Here is a 10,079-nt window from a genome sequence, read left to right as displayed (position 1 = left end):
ATATATCACAGTATGATCCAGAGACAGCCAGGTTTGCTTCTTGACTCTCCCAGTGACTGCCATTTAACTCTACTAACTCCCATGTTGACCTGTCTCCTCTCTGATCCCTTACACAGACACAATTTAATTTCTCATAGCCAGTGAGGTTGTTTTTTTTTAAACAAGTAGTATCAGACAGCTGGTATATCTGTAGCTATATATCTGTATATTTGTACCAACATCATGTACTTTCCTTGCTTATCTGTTTTATCTCCTAAGATTTTAAATCTCACTAGTGAATAAATTCTTTTTCTTTACAATATCAACATGCTATCAGGGCTTAAATGAAACTGACTAGGTTCAAGTAATGTCCATAAGCTCATGTTCTCCTTAGTATTACTTAATACGAATTTTCTTTATTTGTTTGTTAGAGAATAATTTTATTAAGCTGGGAAGTATATCATGATTCATAACTTGGATTCTGAGCTAGAGATTCCTGAATTTCAGCTCCAGATTTGTTATATACTAGTTTCATGACCTTGAGTAAATTACTTTATGTTTTCAAACATTTCCCCCCAGATCCATCATATAACATTTTATATATAACAATAAATTTGGGATAATAATAATTGCTAAAATATTTTTGAGCATCTACTCTGTGCCAGGAACTGATCTAAGTGTTTTCCATGTGTTAACTCATTTAACACATATCATGTGTTTGGCACCATTGTGACACATAACAAAGAACTTAGTGAATGTTTTCTATTATTAATGCTAATGAATCAAGTTAAATGTTGTCCTCCAACCACCATCAACCCCCCCATTAAAAACTAGATCTAAAACAAGGACCCATCACTTTGTATCATAATCAAAGCTAACTTAACCTTTATAGAACATAATCCTACTACATGTATGCCTTAAAGTGTATTTAGGAATAGTGAGACCACATTTTACAAAAGAGATTTAAATTAATATCCTTGTGGTAAATTAACATCTTTCACAGTGATAAAAAGGAAGTCTTTTTCTCCTTTTTGATTTAGCTCAGGTATAACCTTTTCCAACTAGATTTCCCCCTGCCAAATTCCCTGCTACCACTTACCCATCTTCCCAACCTGGTTTCGTTGTTTTCATATTTTCTATAAAGACTCTTCTCATATTATTCCATTTGATTTTAATGATCTCCTAAATAGGAATTCACTGAAGAAGTAATATACAAATGTCTAGACATTTTCAGGGTACTGGTGACCAAAGATTTAATGAGAAGCTGGGCCAGATTTTTTTAGGAAGTTCCTCCCAATCCACAATTTCCAGGAAGAGACTTCAAATTCACATGGAAAGTACTAGTGGCTATTAGTCAGTGGTTATAGATGTCTACTCAGAAGAATCAAGACCCAAAACAAGGTCTACTTGAAGCTCCTGTGTCCCAGCATGGCCGAGTGCCCCTCCATACCCAGCCACATGCCACAGACTATCAAAAAATACTTTGACTCCTGGTTGTCATGTGTTATTATTTTTATACAATTCTGAAAGAGTGGAACATTTTCAGTGGTTGGGGAGTTGGTCAAAAGGCAATCATTTTGTTCATAAATAAGTTATGAGGTTCTGAATTGGTTTATTTTCTAAATATAAATTTTATTCATTTGCAGATCATAATATTTATGCATGCAATGCACTTAAAATTCAAGAAATAATTCAATCAACAACCACTTAATGGTTAGCCCAATTGGAGGAGGTTCTCAAAATACCCAAAACAAGTCATTATAAACAATTCAGTTGCATACAATTCATATAGTACATACAATTAACATCTTCTTTCTACTACATAAATGGGTAGGTCTCCTAAGGTTTTCCTACTGGTAACAAATTCCTATTATTTCTTGAACATGGGTCTTTAATAACATGATGGCATCTAGTCCATACATCAATTAGCTTCACTGTCTGTCCTCTAGATTCAAGATAGAACTCTGTTATGAAACCCACCATGACAAAGATAATTCTGTTAAATACCTGATTAACATGAAGCTTGAATAGAAATTTCCAAGTAGTCATAATTTAGACATAATATAAAGAATGTCTTTGAGACAAGTATTTTTTTTTTTTTAGTACAGTCTCTCTGTTAAAAGAACTTGCTGTTATCCCACCTATTCTAATAAATGACAGAACATTCACATGGACGTTGTCCCTGTGCCAAATATAGAAAAAACAATTCTACCCATTTGGGAATTTCCACAAAATTAAAAGTTAATTAAATCGATTAAGTGTTTAAATATGTGTTGTTTTGGGCCTCCCCTGGTGGTGCAGCGGTTGAGCGCTGGGCTGCGAAGCTGCCACAGCCCCTGCAGCGTCAATTTGATCCCCGGCCACCGGGCAAGGTCCCACATGGCTTGACAGACCTCTCCTGCCTTGCCCGCTGCTCCCCTCAGCAGTGTACTTCGTCAGTCTGCCTGTTCTGTTCCCCGCTCTGGCTCTGGTGAATTCTCTCACCCTCCCGCGCTTCTGACTGTACCCAGTGCTTGTATAAATAAATAAAATAAATCTTAAAAAAAAAAAGTTACTTAAAAAAATAAAAAATAAAATAAAATATGTGTTGTTTCTAAGTATCTCCAATACAACATTGCAAAGGGGTGTTATACACATTTTATAGATTAGAAAAGTAAAGATCAGTGAAACTGAGTTACTCTCCCAAAACCACTGGGAAGTCCAGACTCCTGTCCAGGCGTTCCTAGCTCTGGAGCCTTTCTGTGTCTGTTGCTGCACTGCCAATCCTGGGTGGGCTACTTTCCCTCCCCATTTTATTCATAAAAAGTAATCCTTGGGGCTCTCCTGGTGGCGCAGCGGTTGAGCGCTGGGCTTCGAGGCTGCCTGCAGCCTCTGCAGTGCCGGTTCGGTCCCCGGCCACCGGTGAGGGTCCCACAAAAAAAAAAAAAAAAAAAAAAAAGTAACCCTTGATTCCGCAACCTAAGAACACAATGTTATTTTTAAAAGACATATTCTGATTGCATGGAAAAGTGTAAGACTATCCTCGTTACCAAATTCTGATAGAGGTTTAATGAAAGAACTATTTCCAAAATTTTCCCCTCCACATTCTTCCATTTGTCAAAACAAGGAACACTAAATTCCTGTGGTGTAAGATCTGTACATAAGAGTTTTCACCATGATCCCCAAGAAGCACTGAGAAATTCAATCACTGCTTTAAGGAGAATTTACTGGAGCTGTTGGATGACCAAAGTGGGAAAGAGACAGCATTCTTTTATGGATCAGTACACTGAACTTGTCTACATAATCATCCTCTTTATTAATCTGAGTGAAAAAAGGGACTTATAAACTAATAAAATTTAAAAGGAGAAATAGGTTTTACAACTTAAAATGATCAAATGAAAACTGACAAGAAAGTCAGAAAACTTCAGCTGGAAGGTGAACCGAAACAATCCCTTTAAGAGTGGGAACAACTACTGGGAAATTGCTAATGTCTTCTCACAGGATTTGTATCTGATTTAATTTCTGAATATGGTCAAAAAGATTACAGATAATCTGTTGTTAATATTCCCACAACTTAGAGGTAAATCTATGGTCCAAGTTTTCAGAATTTGGGAATCAGAGAACTTCATGAATGCCTTAAGATCCTAGTTTAATTGCACCCATACCATGGGTTAAGCCCAGGACTACCCAAGAGCAGTGTGTCCTCTTCATTGTGAGCAGATTTAGAGACAGGATTATGTCTGCACACCACAGGTGGAAAGTAGGACAGCAAAGTATAAGACAAAGATATAAATTGGAAACCTCTATTTTCTAACTCTATGACCTTAGACAATAGTTTAATTTTTGTAAACATATTTTCATAATGACAAGAATGCCTAAGGCAGGGGGATGTGGGAGCACGGAATTGGCTTAGCACCTTACCATACACAAAATAGCTTACATGTCTGTTTTTTATCCTGTCTTTAAATTATCCATATTTTGTAACTTCATTAGAAATTCTCTAAATAAATATACAACTTAATATTAACTATATTTTGCATTTTGTTCTGAAATTAATATTGCTAATTGAGAAACCAAAAAATGGGAGGTTGAAAAAAAACAAAATACACATTCTAAGAAAACCTAAAAAGGAGTTATGTAGAAAAAAAAAGTGTGACTTATCTTTGTTAATTGAACTTCACTTGAATTAATTGACCATAAGCAACTTGTTCCAGCAGCATTTGCTTTGAGGCCTCCAAACAGCAGAAATCTAAACCAACAAATATCTCAAGTCTGCTTTGACTTGGCAACACAACTCAGACAAATGTTCTGATTACAGGCATTTCCCATTTGACACACTTTGTCTATCCTGTTTGGGGAACTTCAGCAACAATCAAAAGTTCTAATGACTGTCAAAACGTCATTTTTATAATAAACTCTATTGTCTCACATCCTTCACGGGCTAACTCTTGAGGGAGTGGTTTGGCAAAACAGGTCTTCTTAATGAAAGAAAATAAAACATCCTTTCTTCTCTGTGGCATTTCCTAAACACCTGAGGCTTTTTTCATTAGTAACTCAGTGATACTGTGGAGCAACTTCTGTGTCTTATTTTCCAAGTATGAATCTTGAAAAAGAGAACATTAAATGTTTCCTATAGTGTAGCCAATTACTTGTTCTTCGTTACTCCCTTTACCTTAAATTCACAAGTGTATGGTAGTACCATGAAAAGAAACAAAATTGTATTATAACCCAAAGTAAAGAATAATCAAGTCTTCCTGTCAGTAAAGTCTCCTGCACATACCCCCAGTGGCATCCTCCCACTTTCCATTTCATGGGAATTATTCAATCTTCAGGAGTTTGAAATAGATTCTTAATGAGTTTCAAACCAAATCTAATATATTAAGGAAAAAAGTTTGTTTTACCTTTAATTATTCATTCAACAAATATTTAGTGAACATCACCTAAAAATGAGCACTTTGGTGGTTTCTGGAAACACAATAGTGAACAAAATATTATGGGCACTGTTCTTACAGAAACTAGCCATCCAGCAGGAAAAGCAAACACTGAAAAAGGAATTGCTGGTATGATACCAAAAAAAAAAAATCAAAAAGAAAGTAAGGAGCAGTAATGCACTTTGCAGGGATCTTGAACTTTGGAAGCAGGAGTCCTGGTGTCCAAAAGGAAGTGATATTTCAGCAGCAAGTCAAAGGATAAATAAAATATGAGCAAATAATGAGAGCACATTCCAGGGAAAGGAAATAGCGCCTGTGAAGCCTCAGGATTAAGAAGGAGTAGGAAGAGAAGTCCAATATGGTTGGGGAAAATCAATTGAGATCAGTGAGGAATTATGATGCCCAAAGCAAGAGCCTAAATCTTTGATGGCACATGAGTTATGATTAGGTTTCTGAACTAGACACCACTGCAAGATACTAAGAAATGCGGTGATAGGACAAGATCTGAACTCCTAATAATCATTTTGACTGCAGAACTGTGAGAAAAATGGATTGGAGAGATGGAAATGAGTGACTGGAAAGTGATCAGACAGAAGACTTGTGAGAAATCCAGCTAGGAGAATGGGTCTGAGAGGAAGGGAATGGCAGTATGGATTCAGAGAGGTGAAGTTAAAAAAAAAAACAAAACAAAACACTTGATAGAACCGAAAGGATTTAGTAATTCATAGAATGTAGGAAGTAAAGAAAAGTGAAGTGATGTTAATTTTCAGGTTTCTGGGTTAAGCAATTGAGTGATTGTACCACTCACAACAAAGCTGGAAAAGCTAGTGTGGAAATGTGGAAGAAAGGCAAGTCATTTCCCTTTGGTCACATCGAATTTGAAATACCTGAAGAAACATCCAACTGGAGGTACACCAAGACTCATGGAGACACACACAGAGAAAGGCTTACAAGAAAGGACTGGACTAGAAATATAGTTTGGGGATAAAAATGATATTTAAGGCCAAAGAGAGAAAGTGTAAAAGTTTCTCTTTCTTAATGTTTGCATGACTTACCTGAAGAATATATTTATATATTTTCATATTCCTGGGACTCCATCTCCAACATAATGAACTCTGTCTCCAACAGAATCTTTAGAAATAGTTTGTCTCCTTAACCATACTTTCTAATTACTGAGGGAGCTTTTAAAATCCTTATTGGTAGATCTCACACTGATCCAATTAATCATAATTTGTAAGAGTAGGATTCATACAAGCTGACTTTTTTTTTTAATTCCCCAGGTGATTTCAGTGTAGGTAAAATTGAGAACTAAAGCTCTAAAGCCATGGATAGTAATCTCTATAATTAAGAAGCCATCCAGACAACACAATTATCAGCTAGATTTGAAACCTCATACTTTCAGCCATCCTTCATTCAGATCTCTGCTCAAATAAGCATTTCCCACTATTCTACCTAAAGTAGCGGGCACATCACATTCTCCATCCTCCTGTTCTATTTTCCCTTATAGTATAAATCACCTTCTGATTATCTTTGCTTTGCCTGTTTATTTTCTGTTTTTCACTCTGAAAATGAGAGTCTTGTCAGGGGAGGGACTTGGTCTCCACTTTCCTCAACTCACTATAGAGTCCCAGCACCATGTGTAACAGCACCTCCCACTTAGTAGGTACTCAATCAAATACTTGTGGAAGGAAGAAATAAAAAGGAACCCAGATTCAAGAAGTAGAGATGCTGCTTTCATTGACACAAGGTCATTATGGATACAGATGCAGGTGGTTTTGTATCCTTGGTGAAAGGTAATGTTCCCAATATGTTTCTCATTCCTACATGAAATCACTGTCTCTATAAAATGTAGCAAGAAATGTCATTATCAAGATGAGAAGCAGGGCTGGAGTTCAAAAGTTTTTGTAAAGAGTCAAATTCTTGAGCAAGGTTGACCAGCTAGTTGAGGCTGGTCACCACGAATTTATAAACAAACCAATCTGCCATGACTGGTGATTTTCTCCAACTATGCTCAGTCCTGGAGATTACAAGCAGGTGGAAGATCTGGAGTTACGGTTTTAATGCATGTGTGTGACAGAGGAAGAAGGAGCAATAAAATTTAACTTATTTATGTAAAAGGGTATTGGATAGGGCTTTTCTTCAAAGCAGTGGGACTACTAATGCCTCTACTGAATAGGGCGGAGTAAGAGCAGGCAAATAGAAGATGGTGATGGGCAATGGGATATGATCCTCAAACAATAAAAGGATTCTGTAAAAGGATGGATTGTTGTTTTGGAAACAGTGCTGAGGTATGAGGTTTCTCATACCTTATGGGTATTGTCCCCACCCACAACTCTGGGCGGCATAAACTAGTCTCTGCGGCATCTTCCAGGGCAAGTCAGAGGAGCTGGGGTTGTTTACTGAAGAGGCTGAAACTTTGGGAGAGTTCATTTATAGTGCAGTGGGAACTCCAGACAGTCCCAAAAAGGGCTAAGTGATGAAGGAAGACTAGGGAGCTGTCAGACCATTCAAGACTTGCAGAGAAATCTGTACACCACCTAGAGAATATAATGTAGAGGACATGACAGTTACTATAGTCAAGATGAGAAATTCCAAGATCTAAAATTGAATGGTAACAACAGATAAGATATATGTAGAGGAGCTCAATCATCTGGACTTGATTAATTGGATGTGAGACTTGGAAGAAAGAGTTTACAATGACTCTCAAATTTCTAGACTGGGGAGATGAATGGTTGATAGGAACCATGGAAAAAAATCTGCTCTTCAGGACATATGTTCAGATTTGTATATTGTGTTAAATACCTTGAGTTGACACCAAGAGCCATTTTCCTTCTCACATAGGAATAGAGTGTTTGATTTTATAATAGTCTAGTAAATGACCACCCAAAATAAAGATAATATTTGGTATTTATTAGCTAGATATAGCCATATGACTAAGTCCTATTAATGGTATGTACTAAAAATTTGTTGTTTTAAGTTGTTTTTTTAATTTCAATGAAGTGTCCTTTAAAAGGATAAGTTTTTCTTCACTCCCTTCTTCCTCCAGAATAGGGACATGATAATAGGAGCTCTGTTTACTATCTTGGACCATAAGGTTAACTAGGTTACTAGAATTACAAAAAAAAAAAAGAGCAAGAAAACAGAGCTATCCTGGATGTTTAACTCCTTAAACATGAGGGGGGAAAAGGAATATCTACTTGTTTAAGCAGGTATTTCTGTGACTTTCTGTTACTCAGAGTTGAGTCTAATCCTAATAAATCCCAGGTGGTCTAAGTTTGAGGTGTCTTTGGAGTAATATACAGTGTAATATACTGATATGAAACTAAGCAAGAGATCAGAGTTGAATGGTCTGTAGGTCAGAAGCACACAGAGTCTTCCCTGAAAGCAAGTCCACATGATTTTTTCTGTAGCCTTCAGTGGTCTGAATCTAAGAGTAAAAAAGTTAATAAATGCTAACCTAAACATCCCCATCTAAATTCATTTTCTAATAAAAATATAAGGTGACATAAGGATCAACATTAATTTGTATTTAAAATATTGTCTTTAAAATAAAAGATAGGGCCTCCCTGGTGGCACAGTGGGTTGAGCGTGGTACTATGAAGCTATTTACAGCCTCTGCAGCACCAGTTCGATTCCCAGCTGGCCAGGGAGATACCCACATGGTGGGGCAGATCTCTCCTGCCTTGCCAGCTGCTCCCCTCAGCAGTGTTTTTGGTCTATCTGCCTGTTCTGCTCCCTGCTCTGTCTCTGGTGAATTCTCTCACCCTCCCACTCCTCTGGCCTGTATCCCAGTTCTTGTGTAAATAAATAATTCTATAAAATATATCCTGGAGTTATTCTTTGTAAAACTGACTATTCTTTTAGAAGGCACTCAGATCACAGGAGGACAATATAATCAAAACCCCTTTGATTATGCAAAAATTACTACTAAACAAAATGGGGAATAATCTTACATGCCAAATACAGCACAATTAGTATAATAAATCATAAATAATTAGAAACAATTATATGGACTTCATTTGTCAATGTGCACATTTGAGCAATTGCATATGCAGCATTTTACCTTTTAGGCTCAAAAATAGACACAAATTTGAGACAATATGCATGCAGCCACCTTGTTAAAACTTGCTAAATGTTTAAATCCTTTGTATATTCTATTTTAAAAAACACTTAAATTATGATCTATGTAAGCGTTATTTTTAAATTTTGACATCATTCTCCCTGTAGACCTCAGTAGAAATTATAATTCCTTCACGGTTATTTGGTGTTATTTTCTTAAAAATAAGAGCCCTAGCGTCATATACCTTATACATAGTGAATTTCTCATAATGCTTCCAAATTTAAAGAGCTAGGAAAACGTGTTTGAATTTGTTCTGTACTCTCCCTACAAAAGTTTTAATAATAAACCAGCACCTACATGTCTGATGTTGTTGGGATTTGCCATTAGTTTTAAAACCCAGACTACCTGAACTCTTCTCCCCATTGCATAGTCAGTGTGTACTCAGTCAGGGATTACAAAATTTTAACATGAGAGTCAGCAAATATAACTAAGAAGGAAGTACACTATGAAAATAAAATTCCTATGGATCTCAACTAGTATTCATGTTTACCCCCTGGTTAGGACTACCATGGCCGTCTGGCCCCTCTCCCAGCACAAATTAGAAGATAGAGAATCAGTGCATGGCCAACTTCAAGAGGCAAAATCATATCTAACCTGTGAAAGAAGGTGGAATCCCCTTGTGCCTCAGCTCCACATTACCCTGGATTAGTGATGAGGAACTCACCCCATCTTTAGGTTCCTAACACAGACCTTCATCATCACAGAGCAGGAAAAACCCAGATGAATCAGGAATCAGTCAAATTTATTTCAGGGGCCTCCCTGATGGCGCAGGCAGTTGGGCGCAGCACTGTGAAGCTGTCTGCAGCCTCTGCAGTGCGGGTTCAATCCCTGCCTGCCGGGGAGCAACCCACATGGTGAGCAGACCTCTCCTGTCTCACGGGCTGCTCCCCTCAGCAGTGTTTTTGGTCCGTCTGCCTGTTCTGTTCCCCACTCTGTCTCTGGTGGATCCTCTCACCCTCCTGAGCATCTGGCCTATACCCAGGCTCTTGTATAAATAAAATAAATCTTTATAAAAAGAAAAAAAAATATTTCGGAGAACTTTGAGGTTTGAAACCTCCTGGCCAAAAATA

Source organism: Talpa europaea, assembly GCF_964194135.1.
Source record: "Talpa europaea genome assembly, chromosome: 2".
Taxonomy (NCBI): Eukaryota; Metazoa; Chordata; class Mammalia; order Eulipotyphla; family Talpidae; genus Talpa; species Talpa europaea.
The sequence above is the reverse complement of the archived record's forward strand: the minus strand, read 5'-3'. Positions refer to the sequence as shown.